This window comes from Aythya marila, assembly GCF_965140915.1.
Source record: "Aythya marila genome assembly, chromosome: 15".
NCBI lineage: Eukaryota > Metazoa > Chordata > Aves > Anseriformes > Anatidae > Aythya > Aythya marila.
Genome location: NC_139056.1, coordinates 8832191 through 8844612, shown reverse-complemented (window position 1 = coordinate 8844612; position 12422 = coordinate 8832191). Strand labels below are relative to the sequence as shown.

Sequence of the window (12422 nt, the reverse complement as noted above, 5' to 3'; positions counted from 1 at the left end):
TTCATTTTAAAACAAGCCTAGGGCTTATTGAATTTTGCTCTAATTAAGAGGTCTTTTTTTGGTCTCTGTTCCCTTCCCCGCTGCATGCTGTGAGGCTGGTTTGTTTTCCTTGGCCTTGAAGACTGGGAAAAGCTTTTGGGGGAGATTTTTTAGACTTCACGGGTTTTCTGCTTCTGGCTTACGACTGATACACACGGTTCGCAGGGGGCAGGCTGCGAAGCGGAGCTGTGTGAGTTTGGAGCCCCAAAGAGCAGCATCCTGCTGCCCTTCGTGCTGCGGTCCGCATCGCACCATTGGCTTTACCCAACAACACAGCTGTGGTGTCTGAAGCAATTCAGGATGTTTTGAGGGGAATTTTGGCCTTTGAGGCATAAAGTTCAGAAGCGATGTATTATTAAACAGGGAGCAAAGCCAAAGGAAAGTGACTTTGCTGACTTCTGCAGGTGGTAGGGTGATGAAGTGCCGTGGGTTGGGGGGAGCTGTGGGTCACGGGACTCAGGGCTGTGTTTATGGGCATTTTGGGGCATTTCTTCTTGGGACCGGAGCTCACATGAGGCTGCTTGCCCTCAAACAAACAGCTGAGGATGAGGACACGTGTTTGTTTGCTGGTACCATGTGCAATGCCTTTTTGCATACATAGAGATAGATGGCGGTGCATCACCCCAACGGGTAAGCTGTGTGAGTATAGCGACAGCCACCCGAGTGTCTTGGGAGGTGTCTCACATTCCTCTTTAGACTAGTCACTTCCCACTCAACTGAGAATGAATTAAAAAAAGTATGAAAAGGCTCCTTTTTGTCTATCACAGCAGCATCATCTTCTCTGGGCTTTTAATTTCCTCTATCCTCTGCTCCATTAATACCAGATAAGTGTGTTAAGAAGGTAAACATCAGCTCACAGCTTTATGGACGATTGATTGGAACAAAAAAAAAGCAGTTATAGTGCTGAGTGTAGCTGGCTCAAGCCTGTATAAAACCTCTTAAAAATTATTTACTAGGTACCCAATAAAGTGTGCCAGGATAGCCCGTTAAAACTGCAGAAGCAGGAGCCTCAGGGGAAATCTCCTTGCCCCGCTCCGTGCCAGTCCGGCTGGGCTGTCGGTAGCATTAGGAGTGAACGCAGCTCACAGCGACATGCAGCTCCTTTCTGTTTGTGGTGAATTTAAGTAGGATATTTATAGGCATCAGTCATCTCTGGTCTCCTTTGATCCATTCTTTCCAACCGAAGAAGCAGCGCTTTGAAAAAACCCCATCTTCATCGATGCAGTGGCAGAATTAGAGAGAAATGCCAAGATGCCAGCTTTCAAAATGCTTCTGACGCCTTTAATGTTTATTTTAACTTCTAAAAAATATCTGAAGGCATGATCCAGAAGCAGACGTGGGCAAGGAAAGCAGCAGAAGACCTTATTCCACCTCTGTCTATGGATAACATGTCTGCGTAGCACCAGCTCTGAGGTTATCCCAAATGCTCCCACCTGGAACACTACGTCCCTGCCTGAGCCCGTCTGGTGTAAACACGTCTGTACCAAACACGTTCACCCCTCATGTGCATATTGATGCTACACCAGCTCCTGACAGCGAGAATGCCGTGTTCAGAGCCCTGCTATTAGCTCTGACCGGCACGTGGATCCCCACGTACATCACCATGTACATCACCAGCGAATCGCAGGAGCTTTGAAGTCAATCACGGGCTTGGGATCTGAGCTCCTTTTCTTGGAGCAGAGCATGAAAGCAGAGGCACGAAGTTCCCTGCTGTCAGATGGCACTCAGTGGCTGATAAATTGGAGGTGAGGGCGACTTGGGAGCGCTGGGGATGCTCCTGTGGGCTACTATAGCAGGCGGTGCTATGGCCAGGGAGGCTCTCCCAGAAGAGCTGCTACAGGCAGCGAGGTGAAGGAGCGCAGTGCCAGGTCCCAGAGCCTCCCTCTGAGAAGCAAACAGAGTACATAGCCCCTCTGCAATGCCTTGTCTGAAGCCTGAGGCCATATCTGCATGTTAACAAACAGTTCTCATGATGCCAAGACTCACGGTAACAAAAATTCTCCGTCCCTACCCAAAGGGTGCATTTGCACCTTCTGTGTACCTACAAACCCACACCATGTGCAGCTCCTGTCCCTGTTTTTAAAAGGAAGCGTGGGCTTGGAGGTGAAGACATTCACGAAGGCTTTATGCTGGGAGCACACCAGGACACGCTCGGCTTGGCTCGGAGGCAGCCAAGCTGTTCAGCTGGCACTGGATGAACAAAAACATCTCGGCTCAGGAAACCTTTTCCCTCTTGCAGATGAGCTATTTACACAACTGGAGCGTCATCTTGCGATCAATACCAAGACCGAGGAGGGCGTAACACAACGGGTGTTGCCTTAGGTACACAATAAACAGTCAACAGGGTTGCTTGTATCCCCAGCTCTCTAATTCCTTTACCCTGCTTGAGCAGTCACTGATGAGGATCACCAGGAACACTGGGACCTGAGCACCCACATCATCCCCTTCATGCTGATAATGCAGCGTGAAATCGTTACCCTATTGATACTAATCAAACCACAGTACGTACTCACTGTCTGCAACATTTTACCAGGTAAAAACAATCAGTTTATTGGTAATCTGGTGTATTCTTGCTCTTGGGTCAAAGCACGAGTGATGATAAAAGCCACATGTATGTGTATCAACAGCACCCACAAACCCAGCAACAGGAACTTGGTGCAGGTTGTTTCAAGGTTGCAGTGTCCTCCACAGCCCAGCTTCTCCGTACAAATTAAACTCTGCCACATGAAATTCATTGGAAGGCTCGTGTTAGCTAGCCCTGAACTCACGTAATTGTTAAGCTTCATTAATTTGGTGTGTTTATTTAAATTGGCTGGTGCGTTCCTAAAATAGGTAATCTAGCATTTAAAAAAATGTTTCCTGATCAGCTTCATGGCGCTGTGAGCGGCTGTAAGCACAAACTGCTCCGTTACTCTTTTGTCTTCCTCATCTGAATGCAATGGATACCATAGAAATGAACAGAGCTGGAAAGGTGCTTAATTTATGAACCAAGACGTGCTTCTAAATAATCTCTAATTAAGTTCATCTGTGACCTGGCACACGGTGCCAAGTTTAGTCTGGGTGTTGCAGACCATTAGTAAACATTTTAATTGTAATAATCGCCACTGTCAGCAATTATTTTCAGAAGGACGGCTAATTTCAATCAGCAGAGGGGATCTGAATGCGAGGAACACCCATCCTGTCTTTTACAAACACCACCAAAGCAGCTGCATGCCAGCGTGCTGAACACCCAGCTTCACTTTGCAAGAGTGACGGTGGGGCTTTGCAGAAGCGGAGCTCATCTTCCCAAGCACTCAGCACCATCCCCTTGCCCAGCACCCATTGATGCAGGTCTGGAGGGAGCAACAAAACGCTCTGCTGGCCCCGGAGCTGCAGGACAGATAGCTTTTGGACAACACGGACGTAAGGCACCGGTAGGGTGAGGTGTGCATGAAATGACCCGTGCTGCTGCTGCTGCGAGGGGCTGTAGCTGCTCGCGTTGACTCGAGGCTCCTGGCACAGCGGCGGCTTGCCAGCCGGGACGGGAGCCAGCACCCTGCCCCGCTGCTGGCAGCGCTCTGCCAAGCTCAGAGGGAGCCGCCGCTGTCTGTGCTGGCGCGAGCTGGCACTGCGCTTAATTTCTGAACGACGGAAAAAGCTGGACACTCATCCAAAAATTCAAAATCGAGTGTAGGATTGTTGTCAAACGCTGTAATTAGACACAGAGCTGCAGATGAGGAATAAATGTGCTATTTCTTTGTTAAATTGTCTTTTCTACCCTAGCCCTGTGATGCTCACTGGGAAGACGTCACACGTAATGTTTTTCCCCGTGCACTCAGCGTGTTTCCATCGTACAGGCACTTTAGCACTGAATTAATTGCTACGTTAATGGATGTCTGTAGTCCATTAGTAAATTAAGACCTGATGCTAATCCTCTTGGGGGGAAGGAGAAGGGAGTCTATTTAGTACCAAAGCATTCAGTTCGTTACCAATGGACTCCAAATGTTCAAAGGCAGGAAGGGAAGTACATCAAAGACGCTTTAATTTGAAAAACATACGGGAAGCTGATCTCAAGGCCTGTCCATATTGCAGACCTTGTAGGAGCAGATAAATTAGCTTTGAATTTATTATCAACCTAATCACTGGGGATTGGGTATGGATGAACCTGTACCCCAGTCATTCTCTTCAAACAGCATCTGATAACACGGGTGTTTAACTTGTTGTATCTGACACCTGGAAGCGTACCAGTAAGCTGAAATTGCACGGGGATATAAGTAAAATAAGTGGGATTGCCCACTCTCCGAATCTGACAGCTCGTCCCTAGGCTCCGAAGTCAAGTCTGGAGAATCCAGCGACACAGGGGAAGGAAAATACAGGCATTAGTAAACACGGTGCTTCTTCACATAATTGGTACTGGCCTGCTTTGGACCTTGCCCAGAGGTGCTCCTGTGTTGCCTGGCCCCAGACGAACAGTTTGCACGTGTCATTGGGGATCCCTGCGGCTGGGTGCCATGCACCAGGGTCACGGGGAGCCCCGGTTGCCTTCTGCTGCCTGCTCTGCCTGCAGCCCCGCTCACCTGCAGTTACAGCCTCACCGCCCGCATCGCCGCCGTGCCCAGCCCTTGTAGCACGCAGCGTGTAGGCTTGGCCAGGGTTGTGCTGCTTTGCGTTATAGATATGAATACCAACTGTGTGCTCAGACCAGATAACGCTTGACTCCTTCGTGAGCCTTACTGCCTTCCCCTCCCGCCCCCCAGTAGTTCTGCTCTATAAATACAAGCCAAGCTGGTGCGTTTTGCCTTTAATAGTACATGAAAATGAAGTCTGCTCTGCAAGGGATGCAATCACAGACCAAAAAGCGTTCATGTGGGTTTTTCCTCTCTACCAGCAAAAAAATATAACAGTTAATTAGGCTGGAAAACCCAAAGGAAAGTGAATTCAGATGGCCAATCACGGCGTGGCATGGAAAATATCTCCATGACAACAGAAATTTACAGCACTTCAATTTTAATATATCAAAGGATAAGGGCAATTTCACAGCCACTACGCAGAAGATGTACCCCTCTCTCTTTCTCCTGATAGTCCCTGGATTAAATGGAAGTCAGGCTAATGTGGTCCCAGATGTGAGAGCAAAAACAGGATTATGAAACCTAAAAAACGTTATGAATGCAAATGCACCAGCAAGGTGAAAACTCGCCCTGCTGCATAGGACAAACATTTGGGCCCTTTTTTTGTGAGATGCTGCAGCACGTTATAGAGATGTCTTCTGACATTTCAGGATCACGTACTTCTGAACAAGCTCAGGGCGGTACGAGCAGCACGGGCAGCTCTTGTCCCGAGCAGCATGGTGCACCTCCCGGGGACGTTACCGCTGACATCTCTTGCTGCTACTGCTTTTTACCCTGTAATGAACTCCAGGGTGACAAGGGAAAAAAAAAAGGAAAAGACGAGTTTAGGATATATATCCAAAAGTCTGACCTACATTCCCCTGCTCATAATGAACAAGAATATCATGCTTCCACTTTAAATACTGCATCAATGTATTTTGTAGATGCATCTGCATGCATGCATGTCTCTTGTAGAAAATGTTTTAAAGTATTTAGTGGGGGATGAATCAATTAGGATAGATTTTAGAATAGATATTTCATTAGTGATTTCGCTAAAATTAATCTATTTGAAGTTTCAGTTAAAAATCAAACTGAAGCAGGATGGTATTGGCTGTTGGCAATATTGAAAAAATACTAAAACTGATAACAAAAGGATTTCTATTAAATTGTTTTGTAACTGGAGGAAGAAAAAATGCTACCAGGAAACACATCACTTCTGATTAGATTCAACAAGACGCTCCTGCACATGAAAGAGCATCGCTCTGTGCTGCATGCAAAGAGCTCCTCTCTGATTTTTGCACCTTTGAGCATGTTTGCTGTGGCACCTTCCCACCTGCCATGCCTTGGCCTCTTGGGCAGCACTGGCTGTTAGTGGACAGTGAGGAAAACATGGTCTGTAAGTACATGGGAATGGCACAGGGAGGAATAGCTGTGCTGTTCTTGTTTGTTTTCTGTAATACAATACGGAAAGCGCTAATAGGATTAGCCTTTCATGATGAGTGATAACAATATATAAAAAAAACAAATGTTAATAGGCAGCGTGAAATTGCTAACAAAGTAGAAAATTGCTAATAAAATCCAGTGGGTCTTGTTCTAACGTTGAGAGTACATCTGGCCTGTAGGACTGCTTCCTTCCCAAGCGCACAGAAGGCAGCAGGACGGCGAACAAAAAGGATTTTCAGTGCAGAGCCCAAGGGTGCTGCTCTTCTGAATCCTTACACTGGTGACCTTCAGCACCTGCAAAATGAAAACTGCCTTGCTTTAAAATAACCAAAACAGGGTTGAGCAGCCTTAAGAAAAGCCTTGGAAATTTGTTTACTAAAAATGTATGAACCCAAACCCAAATGCAGTGTGCGGGAAGGAAGCTGAGAGCACAGGCAGAAAGAGCAGACAGCGCTTGAAGGGGAACTGGTAAACGCAGACAAGGGAATGTAAAATACATAGCAAAGAAATTAATTGGATAAACAGGAGGGCCAAGAGGTAAAGCAGAAGAGAGACCTGGGTCCTGTAATAATGCTTTCAGAACTACTCAGATTAGAGGAGAAAGTAGAGATCAAATGAGCTAATTTAAGTAGATGCCAGACTCAAAGGATAATGTGAACCTTAATTACTTACTCTTGCTCTTCCTTCTCTTCTTAACTAAGTGAATTTCCCAGGCAGTCTTTCTGACTTTTGCCAGACAGGAACCAGACTGAACACTTTGACAAACGGAGTTGGCGAGGTCCTGTTCCTCGCCACGTTCTTCTTTCCATTTTTCCTTAGCTTTTAATTATTTTCCAGCCTGGCCATTTAGCTGCTCCCTTACTGAAAATCACTTAAAGAAGTATTTATGCACAAGGTGGGGAATGGCTCGGATGCCTTAAAGCCCCATGTTGCTGTCAGCCAAGTTGATGCCCTTCCCGTTCCAACCAGCCTGGTGCTCCTCGACCTCACCGATTGTAGGCAGACAGAAGTCCTCTCACCGTGTCTCTTGTACCCCATTTCAGCAAGGTTTTAGAAGCACTTAGTGACATTTTCCACTCACATTTGGGCTTTGATGTACTTCCTCACCATGGCTCACTTCTGAACTTTGGGGTCATTTCGGAAGGTTTCAGTTCTCCTGGGTGCAGTGCCCGAAGGCTCTGGGCAGGATTTTCTGCCTTCCAACACGTTTTAAGTAATAAACCCATCAGAAGGGCTTAGATGGCTTGAAAAGCTTCACCCGAAAAGCAAGAAAGTAGAAGTTTTATTTTTCTTAAGCTCCCGTAAATGATAAAAAAGAAATGTCAGTTTTATCTTTGGTGGTAAAATGTCCCTGCAAGTGCAGATGTGATTTGTGGTTTCGGGTGGGATGGAGGCAGAGCACCGGAGGGCCTGAGCCACCACTACAAAACTCAGCCTGTCTACATGATCTAGGGTCACCATCGGTGTCTGCTGGGCCGGTGGAGCACGGCTTGCTCTGGAGAAAGCCGTTGTGGGGCTGCTCGAGGGAGCTCCTGTGGGTTGGTGTGTGGGGGGAGAGCAGCCTCCATGGCTGGGCACCATCAGAGGAGCCTGCAAAAAACAGGTCAGGGGTTTGCCAGACTGCTCAAATACTGTATTGTGCTGCTGCTGTAATTAATGTCTTTATGGTGATGCTTACAGGAAAAAATACAACACAGTGTAAGGTGTAAGGAGCTGTGCCCCAGGAAGCTCTAATTGGATTTTCATCATCATCTCAGTGGTTTTGCATATCAGACTGGGCACTCTGGGGTGCCTCTTGTGAGCTATCCCTTCAACCTGACCTGAAAGGCCCTAATATGAGCTGGAGAGCACTAATCATTGGAGGGATGGCTTTAAGGAGAGCTGTTTCAGAAGCACAGATCTTGTGCATGAACCATGGCCTCTCCACAGGAGCAAATGGGAAATGTATGTCAGGTGTGGCACAGAAATTTTTACCTTTTTTAATAGCTCTGTGCTGTAAATGAGTGATCAGTCTGCTGGTAAGACACACGGACTGGGAACCACAGGAGTGATTCAGGGAAAGGCATTGTTGTCCTTTTCTCTCACAAGTGACTGCTAACAGAAATACCGCTCTGTCCAGAACAGCAGCTATAGCAACAGTAGGATTTCGCTGGGTAGAGGTCAGAGAGTATGTGCTGTTTTTCACTGCTGATTTTAACATGCCATCCCCACAACTGGCTATTATTTGTGGTGTTGGAAGCCCGTTCCTATGATTATATTTCATCTGGCGCTACATCAGGGCTGAATAATTAAAGCTGTCAGCCAAAAAAAAATGGAATATCTGTATACCTTTGAGAACAATTTCAAAATAATTTGCTGTCCCAGTTATCTCAAGAAAATCGTTAACAAAAGAAGCTATCCACAGGACAGAGGAAAGCATTCTTTGAGGGCATCGGTGTGTCTTTTCCACTGCATATTGCACAGAAAATTGTCACCAGTGACAGTAATATGAAAATCCCTGGTAACTGCTGGACAATATTTCCACAGGTGTGCTGGGAGTGAAAACCAAACACCCGTTAGCTGGGTACGAGAGTGCAAAGCCAGTGCCTGGACCCAACCGTCTCTGCTCAATGTCTGGATGTAGGAGGCAAAAGGCACGTGACATGTTCCTGTCTTCATGGCCTGAGCCGTGTCCTGGCCTGCCGTGCTGCTTGCTGTACTTTGCCAAATATTTTGGCTCAAAGAGTGGCCTGTGTCTCAGCAGGGTGCGGGTGGCTGGAGGAAAGACAGGCTGTGCTGGCCCTCGGGTGCTTTACTAGCAGAGCAGGGTGCTGTGGGTGCAGCTCTCTGTGGCTTGGGAGCGGTGCTGGGGCTCGCCAGCTGCCTTTGCACCCTCAGTAAAGTTGCCTGAGATTAAAGTTTGAGCTACAACTTCTCCAGACATGGAATCAGGAGGGAAAAACCAAAGCAGCATCCCTTTTCCTGGTGCTCTTTCTGTGCATGTTACAGGAGGTTCATTTATGCTCTGAACGCCTGTGCTGACACTAACGTAACTCAGGTACTCCGAGGATACAACCTCTGGACTCCTAGGTCAGCACGATACACAGTTTGTGGGACGATTTTGGGGATGTGAGCATGGGAGCTGGTGTTCTGCAGGCACCAGTTGTTCAAAATATTTATTGCTGACTTGCTAAATACAGAAAAATGTATTGGTGATGCCTTTCGTGTAACAGTCTGGGGCTGGGAGGGGTCTTGTGGGGCTTTGCTTTGCCATATCCTCTGATACAAATGTTTTGTGAATTCCTTTTTTTCTCTGCATCTGTCTTTTTAGGTTCTCTGCACTGGAAAGGAGACGCTCGTGTTGTATGCTGGTGTATGTATCCAATAACTCAACCTCTAGCTCATGCTGAATTTAAGGATAAACCTTTCTCTTCCCCGGGTTGCTTGCAGCAAGCTGCACAAATCCTGATGGCCTTAAACACACCGACCTGAGCCTCGGTGGAGCTGCTCATAGGTTGAGTTATGCGCATTTGTACTGAGACGTTTAGCTGGTCAAAGACATCAGCAACCTAGATAATATCTGTGTGCAATTATGGGTCCTAATTGGGCATGTAGCTCAGCAGGAAAGCTGCCATTGGCATGCACAGGTGCCCGGTGGATATTAGTCATCCATGTAGCTGCAGAGCCCTGCGTTTCAAGCACCTGTTTGCTAAAACTCAGCTCTCACCTGGCTGTCAGTGCAGCTCCTGGGCTCGAGAAGGCTGAGACAACTCCCTCTCCATGGAAATAGCTGATGGAAGGAGTCAAATGATTTTGTTGGAGCCGGAGCTGCATTAGGTTGCCCTTGTGCTGGAAACTTGGCTTTATCTGTGCGGAGTTTAGGAAGTGGTTGCATGCTCTGAGGTTGGGCTGGCTTTCTTTGCAAGCCTGTTTGTATTTGTGCAGCACATGGAGCAGGTTAGAGTTTGCTTTTTTGTGAGGTTCCAGGGTCTGCTTTTAATAAGATTGCCTGCAAGCATTTGGATTTGCTCTTGCATATGGTAATGAACTTCTCATGTGCCTTTTAGGGGTCCCATTCCTCCAAGGCAGGCGCACAGCAAGCTGCTTTGCTCCCTGTACCAGCCCAGGGCTTTATTCCACACTGCCCACACTATATACATGGCTATATGTACCCTATGGGGACAAAAGAAGGTAGCCATATGGAGCAAACCTCCTGGCAGGGAGGTTCAGGCATGGAAGAGAGGCTATGGCTCTTGGGGTCCTTATGTCCCATAGACGTGGCAGCAGAGCAGCCCACAGCCATTTGCCCACGGCTCCCGACTTCAATCTGTGTACATTTAGTTCACGACTTCTGCTCTCTTCTTCTCTCCCATCCTTCTGTATGACTGTGCTTAAACCCTTAGAGCAGAGTCTGTCTCCTTCCATGCAGGTGTGGAGCACAGCGCATGCTCAGGCTCAGAGCACTGAGGTTGTGCCCTGCCTGGTGCACTGCAGCAGTCGTTGGTTGACTCCGTACCAATCCTCAGTGTACACGTGGCAGAAGCAGTCACTGCCCATGTAATGGCAACACTGCTCCTACGTTCACCCCTTTCTTTCTCTAGGGACTTTTCCCCATCCTGGAGATCAGTCCAACCTGCTAACTGGTACACTGCTGGGAAATGCTAACTAAACCTTTCGCTCTCCAAAAAAGACATCATTTACTGCTCTCTCTCTGCTTTAATCCCTTGTTCGGTACAACTAATCTTGCTCCCTCCTGGCACTGAGCTGGCGGTGGGTTTTGCATACAGCTGGAGTTATCAAGGTGTATTTGTATTGTGTTGCTGCATCCCTGCCAGGGAGTCTGCTCGGACAGCAGCTGCACAGGGGGTTGGGATGGGAGATTCATCCTCCTGCGGTGGGAGTTCCTCACAATGGCAGAAAATCAAGGCAATAAATCAAGGGCATAAATATTAGCACCAAAGCATAAACCTGTAGGGCACACAGAAAAGCCACATACTGTTAAATCTCCCATTATTTATTGCTTTATCAGGTGGGTATTACTGCACTGTAAAGGATATATACGTTCCCCATCACAGGGAGGTAGGAACCATCCAGCAGCAGCAAATCAGGCCATAAGCTGCTGAGATATTGCTGCCCACTGGAATCTAGGAAGGATGCCTGTAGGTGGGAATTTGTGCTCCTGGTTATTTTTTTTTTCTTGTTAATTACCTAGAATTAAACAAAAGCTCTAAGGCATTACAGCTAGTGTTGTTTAAGGTCAGCTTTTTGGTCATAAATAGGAGTATTTGGGAAAATAAAGAACACCTGTGAAACTCGCTGGGAGTCGTTCAGTGTTACAGAGCTGTGTGCAGTGAGGGTTGCGTGTCCAGCTGTGTTTATAGCTGGGCCCTGACAGGTGACTGATCTCAGTTCGGTGGTTTAGGGGAGGAACAAGACAGTTCTGTGGGTTAAGCTGGTCCTGAAAGAAAAGGAGGGGGAAAAAAGAAAAAGTCAACAATTCCCATTTGGCATCAAAAAACTTTAATTTTTGTCATATGGTGATTAAAACTTTTTTTTCTTTGTCTTTTATCCTTCCTTGAAACAGAAATTAAACAACATTCCAAACGGTTTGCTTTGAAACCCAGCAGCAAGGCCAAAAGCCTCCATCTTGCCTGTTTTATCTGAAGGGAATAGCAAAAGGAAAATGTTCCCATCGTGTTCCCAAGGCTAATGAGCAAAGAGGTGCTGGAGCCAAACAACGATAATTGCAGGTACAGCAGAAGCACACAAACATTACCCCAGATTCAAGGGCTGCTTGGCAAACCCTTTGTCCAGCTGCCCCTTTGTCCATCTGTCCAGCTGTCCATCTAGCCTTGCTTTGCCCACCATCTGTCTGTGTTGAGCCAAGCAAGACTAAACGCAACTGTGAGCACCGTTGCTCCTTGCCGTGGGGAAAGCAGATGCATTTGCTTCGTGGTAATAGCTTACAGGAAGAAAGCGTTATGTATTATTTCCCCCCACCAAAGTGCAGCCCGGAGAAGCCACAGCTCTTTGTGGTTTCACGTAATGCATGTGAAAGTCAGGTGTGGTTGCTAAAGAGTGTGCAGTTAAGTAGTGCTTGAGGAAACTGAGCCATGGAAGTTGTTGGGGTTTTGGGGGCTTGATTTTTTTCAAACAACAAACCTTTAAATGTTGGTTAACTCCTTACAAAGTGGCTCCAAGCCAAGTCCTGCTCCTCTGGACACAAAGCTTCAGGATTCACCAAGGAATGGAAATTGTTGGTATTTCTTTGGAGTCTCTTTCATGCCTTTTATTCAAAAGTGAAAGAATTAAAATACATTGGACTCCTTTTTGTGCCTCTCCCTCCAGACAAAAATATTTTTGTAATAAGAAAAA

General features: G+C 46.9%; 1 long non-coding RNA gene across 1 annotated transcript in view; it reads left to right on the top strand.

The window, feature by feature from the left end:
- The window catches only part of LOC309884038, a 55393-nt gene extending 43702 nt beyond the window's left edge, over positions 1 to 11691 (top strand). Inside the window, exon 3 of the long non-coding RNA XR_014318542.1 lies at positions 11632 to 11691. This is a non-coding gene — a long non-coding RNA (uncharacterized lncRNA). The remainder of the gene's footprint in view (positions 1 to 11631) is intronic.
- The last annotated feature ends 731 nt before the right edge of the window (positions 11692 to 12422 follow it).